The 9,507-nt window shown below is 40.0% G+C and overlaps 2 pseudogenes; one reads left to right on the top strand and one right to left on the bottom strand.

Moving 5' to 3' along the window:
* The first annotated feature begins 1,649 nt into the window (after positions 1 to 1,649).
* Positions 1,650 to 3,121, top strand: LOC143410457 (OTU domain-containing protein 1-like; annotated as a pseudogene).
* A 3,755-nt stretch (positions 3,122 to 6,876) lies between these two features.
* Positions 6,877 to 7,584, bottom strand: LOC143410231 (small ribosomal subunit protein eS6 pseudogene; annotated as a pseudogene).
* Between the last annotated feature and the right edge of the window lie 1,923 nt (positions 7,585 to 9,507).

Genomic DNA, 9,507 nt, shown 5'->3' with positions numbered 1-9,507 from the left:
GACCACAACCAAACACTGAATTCTCCTTGTCTTAAATGGACGAATTTATTATCCACATGAAGAACAGGAGCAAAATAAATAGCTTTGGAAAACATGTAAGGCTGGTGGTTTTATGCTGTTCTTGGAAATAACTGGTGAGCAGATGCATGATGCAGCGAATAGAGTCCAGGGCCCTGCAGTGGAGGGGAAGAGAGCCTGATCATGGCTATAGTCTCGGACCATGACCATGGACAGTCACTGCACCTCAGTCTCACAGAACTTCCATGTCCTCATTAATAAATTAGAAATAATATATGCCCCTCTATCTCCACAGATGGGAAAATAAAAAATGAATTCCTAAATGAGAAGAGACTTTTAAAAGGTTGGAAGGAAAGCAGCGTGATGTGTGTAATGGATATAACTTGTGATACTTAAGGAATATTAAGAAATGAGAGTAACTTGTGTTAGTCGGTATTTGGTCCATGTATAAAAATAGAAAATCTCTCTTCTTTCAATACTTTGCTGTTTGATTTCTTTTTAGCAGATTACAGTTCACGTTGCCCAAGGTATAATATAATCTTCAGCCAGACAATATGTATAAGGTGAATAACACCATGCCTGACAAGTGAAGTCAAATTTTAAAAAGTTGTAAGAATTTGTTTTGTATTTTAATTTTTTATCATAACTTCTGCAAAGGGCTCCTTGACTTTGATTAAATATATACCTGAATTTATATTAATAACAATGGCAAACAGTAATGAAATTATTACTATTCCCCAGGCACTGTTCTAATCAATTTACAAAAGTTAAATTAACTTACATAACAATATATAAAGTGGTTCCAGTTAGGCTAGATCATCATCTTACAAAAAATATAAGTCTTTGCATTATAATATCATTTTGGGTTAAATACATTTTCTAATTTTGTAAAATGTGAACAAGCCTTTAAAAAAATAATTTTGTTTTATGCCCTGTGGGGTAAATACTGCTCCTTTTCCATTTTTACTGGATGAGAACATTATCTCCCTAGAGGTTAAGTGATTTGCATAGCAAACAAGTGGTAGACCTAGGATTCACCCTCAGGAAGTCTGGCTCTTACCATATCAGATGGCTTTCTGCCATTAGAAGTTTGAGAAAGATCTGTTATCTGTGGGCAATGTCATGGTATCCATTTGACTGATGTGGAACCCAAAAATGAGATACCAGATTTAGACATAATGAGTAACCTAGAAAATAGCTCAAACAAGCAAATGAGTAGTCAATGGAATGAGATTAGATTCCAGCTCCGAGCGCCCTGCACTCCTGCTCGCAGGAGGGACGCGCTCCAGCAGCGCGGGTGGCTTTCTCCGACAGTCCCCAGCGGCTGCCTAGGGCCAGAACAGAGGCAGCGGGCGCGGCGCCCCCGGGGCCTGCGAGCGGAGCTCGCCGGCAGGGGTCTAGCGCGCGTCCCCTCCCCGCCCCCACCGCGTGCTGTGGCGCAGTAGGAATTTGGCCCCAACCGGTCTCTATTTGCGGCTCTTGACGCGCGGCGGCCGACAGTCCTTGGGTCATTTCTATTCTAGGGACACTGGGTCATCGCGCTCAGCTGGCCCCATCCTCCAGGCCCTGAGGGTGTGTCCCCTGCACCGGGGCTCGCCGCGCCTATAAGGGGCCGAGCGGCGGGCAGGGACATGCAGCTCTACAGCAGCATCTGCACTCACTACCCAGCTGGGGGACCAGGTCCCATGGCCGCAGCTCCTGCGCCGCCTGCCGCCGCCGCCCCGTTCAAGGTCTCCCTTCAACCCCCGGGACCTGCCAGTGCCGCGCCAGAGCCCGAGACCGGTGAGTGCCAGCCCGCTGCAGCCGCCCAGCCCCGGGAAGCCGCCTCCGCCCCCGCCGCCAAGATGCCCGCCTTCTCCTCCTGCTTTGAGATGGTGTCCGGGGCCGCCGCCCCCGCCTCAGCAGCCACCGCCGGCGGGCGGGAGCGTCCTGCAAGCCGCCGCTACCGCCTCACTACACGTCCACGGCGCAGATCACCGTAAGGGCCCTGGGCGCCGACAGGCTCCTGCTGCACGGCCCGAACCGGGTTCTGGCGCCGCGGCCAGCGCCAACCCGCGCGGTCGCTGCCTCCTGCTGGCCCAACCCCTCGGGGCCCTGGTGCCGCGGCGGGGCTCCTATGCCTGGCTCACTGCAGGAGCTGCTGAGCACGACTGTCCCGAGCCCGCGGGGCTGGACGCAGCCCGGGAGGGACCCGATAGATACTTCTGACTGAGCGAGCACCGCCAGGTCCTGGCCGCAGCCAAGTACCGAGGCTCTGCGCCGCCCGCGGGGAGCCCGGAGCCCAGCCCCAGCCCGTGGGGCGAGGAACACCGAGCGGAGAGGATTCCCCGGTGGTGGGAGAGAGGTGGCGACCGCAGCGACTCTCCCGGGGCCGCCGCAGCACGACGGCTGGACCTGGAGACTGGAGCTCCCCCTGCAAGGAGCAGCTAGGTGACCCAGAGTAGCGGAGCCGAGATGGTGGTGGTCTCCAGGTCGGATCCCAAAGATGAGAAGCTAGCCCTATATCTGGCCGAGGTGGAGAAGCAGGACAAGTACCTGCGAAAGAGGAACAAGTACCGATTCCATATCATTCCCGACCGGAACTGCCTCTACTGAGCTGTCAGCAAGACCGTGTACGGGGATCAGAGTCTACACCGGGAACTGAGGGAGCAGATGGTGCACTACATTGCCGATCATCTGGAGCACTTTAGCCCTCTGATTGAGGGCGACGTCGGGGAGTTTATCATCGCTGCTGCTCAGGATGGGGCATGGGCCCGGTACCCCGAATTGCTGGCTATGGGGCACACAGTATCAACCATGATTCACTATTTGGGCCCAGAGGATTCCCTAAGGACTAGTATTTGGCTCAGCTGGTTCAGCAATGGACACTATGATGCAGTTTTTGATCACTCCTATCCTAACCCAGAGTATGACAATTGGTGCAAACAAACTCAAGTGCAAAGAAAACGCGATGAAGAACTTGCCAAATCCATGGCCATATCCCTATCCAAGATGTATATTGAACAAAATGCATGCTCTTGAAATGTCTGAAAACCTTACACCCTGGGGAAATTGCGTATATAACTTGTGTTTGGAAAATCACATGAACTCTAAATCAGGGTAACAGCACTTTTAAACTCCCTAGTAGATTTACTGTAGGTGTAAAGCCTTAATCATTTTTTGAATGTTTTCTCAGAGCTGAAGGTTGCTGGGCACCTAAATGATTTGTTTCATGATAGCTTTGGGTGATCTGCTATTTATAATTTGCTGTATAAAGTGAGCACTACTTAATTTGCAAGTTAATTTCTCACAGTGTAAATTTGTTCATTCCTGGTAGTCTATTTTCTATAAAAACGTATTTTTGCACAACATTTTTAAAAATGGCGTTACCTTCATCTATGATGTGTTCCATTTTGACAAACAGCTTTCAAGCATAAATCCAGAGAAATGCTTTATATAAAATGTATTACTTTGAAGTGAGTTTGTGGTTTAGTAGTTATTTTATGTTGTTGAAATGTGAATTTCACAATTCTTAGATAATTATTTCAAATTGATATTGATGCATTCATGTTACCAGATGATTGGCCCATTCCATTTTGATGAAATAGATTTTTTTAATTGTTATTTTTCTACAAATGGTCAGTCTTTATAAAGAAAAATGCTTAAGGGATGGCTGTGGGGAGATTTTTTTTTTTTAACCTTTAAGTGATAGTACCAGGTCTTACTTGAATGAAAGTCTGATATTTGCTGATGGCAGAAGGATGATTCTGTACTCTTGTTGATGTTTAGAGTATATTGTCTGGTGCTCTCCATTGTTTTTATTTATGTGTGTCATTTTGTTACAAAATAATTTAACATGGTATAAAATTTTGGGACAAGATAGGCCTCCTGATTTATATACTTTCTTTTATATCTACTTGGATTCAACTAAGAAAAAAAAATAATAGCAAAATGTCTGGATCCAACCTTGGCAGTTGTTTTATAGCAGGAGAATACTCTTAATATTGTGTTCTTTTTAAGTTCTTTCAAAACCCTAAGTAGGATTGCTGTGTATTATGTAAAAATGTCTGCAAACAGAGCTTACAAGGTTTGCTGGGTCAAACGGTGTTTCCAACCTAAAATCTATCTCATTGCAACTTTAACTACTTTTAGTCATATTTATTAAGTAATGCAGTTTGTACTTTTTTATTTTGTAACATTTTGTGATTTTTTTTGTACAATACTGTATTTGTACATTAGAGCAATTCTCAGCTGATGGAATGAATGAATAAAATGCACACTTTTACAATGTCAAAAAAAAAAAGAGATTAGATTCCAGTGGATTCATGGCCCTGTGTACATTATAGCAATTGGCTAAGCAGTTATTTTCATGTGGATTCAGCAATGGCTGCCATGTCAGAAATGCGCCTCTCAGAAAAGGGAGCTGAATGTTGGCTCAGGTCTACATTGATCCAGGTGAATTGCAACTTGAAATGTGCTTCTATAACATTGACCACTGTGAGTGCAGAAAAGACATCATTTAATAAAGCAAATGTGGGGGGTCTTTGTCTTTTCTTCTTATAAATTAGAAGTATTTCTCATTGTTGTTTGGAAATAAGTCCTTGAAAAATCTTTAAAGGACAGGAAGAACTCTTAGATTGAATTCCACTTTGTCTATTTGTTATTGGCTGACAAAAGAGAGTGAAATATAAATAGGCATAGATAGAGCTGAATATATCAGCTTTGTAGCTTTCCCTTCAATAAATTCAGAGATTGTCTTTGTATTCAGTGACCTTTTAGGGGGATTTAAAATAAAAAATCAGAAGACAGTACGATTTGTATATACCAAAGACCCAATTATAATTCTCAGTCTCATCTTTGACGATTACTTCTCAAAATTCAGCTTAGGTGAGCAAGAGTCGAAAAATATTCCTCTTTTCTGGATAACATTATTAAGTGAAGTGAGGTCTGGATGCTCCTTCCAGCCCTTGTGGATGGTTGCTCTCTTTGGTGACTGATTCCTTAATGAGCTTCAGGAGCAGGCCCAGCAGCAAAGACTGCCTAGCTCTCTGTAATAGTGATCAATTCAGACATAGATTGAGCTGGGTTGTTGGGACCATTATGTGTACTCTATGAATAACAAAAACTGAAATTGAGATGCATTTACAAAAGCATTTGCAAACATTCAGACCTTATGAATAAAAAGCAAAGATGCCAAATTTCTTGGATAACCAGTAACCAGCCCCAACAATGTGCTTCTGGGATGGATCATCATTTTAAGAGAAATGTAAGGCTCTAAATTATAATCCCATTATAGTTTAATTTCTTTTCCCACGTAAAATTAGACAAAATGCTAAATTTTAGTGTTTTAAAATTTTTATTATTAATGTCATTTTTGGTTAACAAATCAAAGTGGTATACATTTCTGTAGCACAATATGATGTTTTGATATATATGCATATAATGTCTTGAGAGTAAAGCAAACTAATTAATATATCTATAATCTCATACATCATTTTGAGACATTTGAAATTTACTCTCTTATCCTGAAACCTATAATACATTATTGACTGTAGTCACCTGCTGAGCAATAGCCATCAAAAACTATTCCTCATGTCTACCTGAAACTTTGGACCCTTTAACCAATGACTTCCCATTTCTGCCCTTCCCACTCCCCACCTCTGGTGACCATTGCACTGCTATTTCCATGGGTTCAATTTCATTAGACTGCACATATAAACGAGACCACAGAGTTTGACTTTCTGAAATTGGGTTATTTCACTTAGTATAATGTTATTTAGATTCATTTATATCAAAATGTCCTTCAGATTCGTCAAATGCCAGGGTTTCCCTTTTAAGGTTGAAGAGTATTTATTATGTAAGTATATGGCATTTTCTTTATTCATCAGTTGATGGGCACTTAGGTTGATTGTATATCTTGGGTATTGTGAACAATGCTAAAATGAACATGGGAGTGCAGGTATCACATTGGCAGTGATTTCAGGTGCTTTGGATACACACCTAGAAATGGGACTAATGGGTTCTATGGTACTTTTACTTCTACATTTCTGAAGAGCCACCATTTTTATATTTCCACCAACAGGTACAAAGGTTCCCTTTTCTCCAACACTTACCCTTTACTTTTTTGACAAAAAATCATTCTAATTGGTTTGAGGTGATAGGCAATTATGGTGTCAATGTGCATTTCCCTAATAATTAGTGATGCCAAGCAATTTTTCAGGTACCTGTTGGCCATTTGAATGTCTTAAGAAATGTCTACTCTGGTCCTCTTTTAAATTAGGTTATTTGTTTTCTTGCTGTTAAATTACTTGAGCTCCTTACACATTTTGAATATCAACCAGATGAGTGATTTACAAATATTTTCTTCCATTCTGTGGGTTGTCTCTTCGCTTTGTTAACTGTTTCCTTTGCTATGAAGAATTTTTCTTAATTTAATGCAATTCCATTTTCCTCTTTTTGCATTTGTTGCCTGTGCTTTCAGGATCATATTCAAAAAAAAAATAATGCCCAGAACAGTGTTGGGGATCTTTTCCCTTATGTTTTCTTCTAATAGTTGCATAGTTTTAGGTCTTACATTTAAATTTAAGTCTTTAGTCCATTTTAAATGTATTTTTGTATATGATGAGGAATAATAGTCTAGTTTCATTGTTTGCATATGGATACTCAGTTTTACCAACACCATTTATTAAAAACCCTGTTCTTTTCCTATTGTGTTTTTGGAAACTTTGTCAGAAATCAGTTGACCATAAGAGCATGCATTTATTTCTGGAATTTCTATCTTATTTCATTGGGTGATATGTGTGTGTGTGTGTGTGTGTGTGTGTGTGTGTGTGTGTGTTTGAAGATCTGATCTTATTTTTTTGTTACTCTTAAAAATTCTTATTTTTGACTAGACTCAGACTTAGAAGTAGAAACTCTCAGAGAGGACAGCCTGCATCTCTTGGCAATCTATTCCTGGCATTTTTCTTTGGCTTCTCTCATTCTCTTGGCCAAAAGTTTGGCATATTCTGCAGCCTCTTCCTTATTCTTCTTAGTATGCTGTTTCTTCAGTGCAATACACTGACCCTTGTGTTGCAGGACACATGGAGTAACACCTTCAGTGCTTTGGTCCTGAGGTTTTTTACCTTCCTTGTTAAGGGTTTTCTGACAACATATCAGTCATCATCTTCCTTAGGAGACTAAAAAGTCTGTGGATTCTATTAGCTCTTTTGGGTCCCAGTCAACAAGGCATCTATAAATCCAGAAACATCTTTCTCTCCTTTTTTTTTTTTTTACGATAAACAAGTTGAGAATGCTCAGATTGATATTTAATAAAATCTCAAACAGATTTGCTTTATCTCTCCAGTTTGCCTCCATCTATAAATAGGAATGCCCCTTACACAGTAACAGGTGAACGTGACCATGGGTCAAGACACCCTGCTTTATGGGGAAATCTTGTTTGGGTGAAGAATGGAAGGGTTATGTGCAGGAAGGGCAGAGTGTCAGCAGCAACTTCTGTCGCCATACGTTTCTCATAAAAAGTACAAACTTTGTGATTATTGTCCACTTCTGGCAGCCAGTGGCTGGGAAGGAGATATTCAGCTTCATCTTGGTGCCTGGTATATTTGTTTTCATACCAGTACCATGCTGCTTTAATTACTATCACTTTTTAATATATTTTGGGAGTGTGCGATCCCTACTTTGTTCTCTTTGCTCAAAATTATTTTGGATATTTGGACTCATTTGTGGTTCTATGTGAATTTAAGGATTTCCTTTTCCATTTCTTTTGAAAAAGGACAATGGATTCTTTCCACATTCTTTTATTAGAGCATTACATTTGTATATAATGGTGGTATTTGTTGTTACATGTTCATATGTGCATACAATATAACTTGGCCAATACCTATAGCAATTGAAACGAATCTGTAGACCACTTTGGGTGCTATAGACATTTTCACTTTTAGTTATCCCAGTCCTTGAAGACAGGACATCTTTGCATTTATTTGTATTTTCTTCAATTTCTTTTATAGTATTCAGCATACAATTCTTTTATCTCTATGGTTAAATTTACAATAAATATTTAAATATTTTTTTGTTGCTATCATAAATGGGTTCATTTTCTTTATTTCTTTTTTGGATAGTTTGTTAGCATAGAGAAACATTACTGAGATTTGTACATTGTTTTGCATGCTGCAACTTCACTGAATTTATTTATCAGTTCTAATAGTTTTTTTTTTTTTTTTGGTGGAGTCTTTAAGGTTTTCCATATACAAGATTGTGTCATCAGCAAATAGAGATAATATTACTTCTTTTGTTCCTGAGATTTTTAAAAATATCTTCTTGCTCAATTCCACTATAGGTTAAATACATTTTCTAATCTTGCAAAATATGAATAATTCAATTGCCTTCTACAAAACAATTTCAGTTCACGGAGCAGTATGGCAGTTAAAGGCTGCTGCACAGCTTTTAAAAAAAATTAATTAAAAGACACTTCAAGTTTAGCCTCTTCACAAGGCCATCCAATTTATTTATAACTTTTATTAATTCTGAAGCCAGCTGCTCCTCAATGGTGCATTTATGTTCAACTAGGTCAGTTCCACTGGGGTGATATTTGGTCTTTCACAGAAGACACACAGAGCCTGTCAGGACAGCCAGCTCGAGCTACCAAATACACATCCGCCCCCATGATTTGACTACATGAATTTGTTACATTTCAATGAAAAAAATTTATATATATAGAAATCAAGAAATGCATTTCATAAGTCTTTCTATATGGGACTTTGTACACATAAGGCTGTCACTATTAGGAAAACAGGCATTTGGCAAACAGTCCACATTTATGATAGCTGGTTTTCTGGAGCTCGGTTTAAGCAACAATGAAGGGCACCCACAAACACAAGTAGAAGGAAACACAAAACTGCTCTTTAACACTCTGTTAGGTTGCTTAAGAAGTCTACAGTTACTAAACAAGCCTACAAATTACTCACTTTTAAGTATGCAGCAATTAAATAAAATTCAGTATACCAAAGACTGAGGTGAGATTTAAAAAAAAATTCATGTTTATATTTCTCAATAATGCTATAAAGACAAACTCTGATAGTGATAATGACAGAGATGACTATAAATAAAAATATTACAAAGGCGTTTGGCATTTAAAATAGTCAAATATAGGTTAACATTCTTCTTTCCCTTTCAGAAAACTTAATCATGGCTTAGATGCAGAAAGAACTACGTGAGTCAGTCCCAGTTGACAGGTAAACATTAAATACATCTGAGACGTGTCCTTTCTAGTCTTCTCTGACTTTACTCTGTGGAATGTGAAAAGCGCTACACCTTTTAGAGACTATTATTAGCCAGAACTCACTGATGATGACTGGGCATAGAATATTGAAGTTAAAAGGGGTCCTGGCGACCCACAGCTCCAGTCTTATTTCACATGAAGGGAACCAGAGGTTTCATAGAGATTAGGTGACATGTTCAAGGTCACAGCTAGTTGGTGACAAGGTTAAATTTAGTCCAAAATTCATGTCT

This window comes from Callospermophilus lateralis, chromosome 11, assembly GCF_048772815.1.
Source record: "Callospermophilus lateralis isolate mCalLat2 chromosome 11, mCalLat2.hap1, whole genome shotgun sequence".
NCBI classification, from domain to species: Eukaryota; Metazoa; Chordata; class Mammalia; order Rodentia; family Sciuridae; genus Callospermophilus; species Callospermophilus lateralis.
The sequence above is the reverse complement of the archived record's forward strand: the minus strand, read 5'-3'. Positions and strand labels throughout refer to the sequence as shown.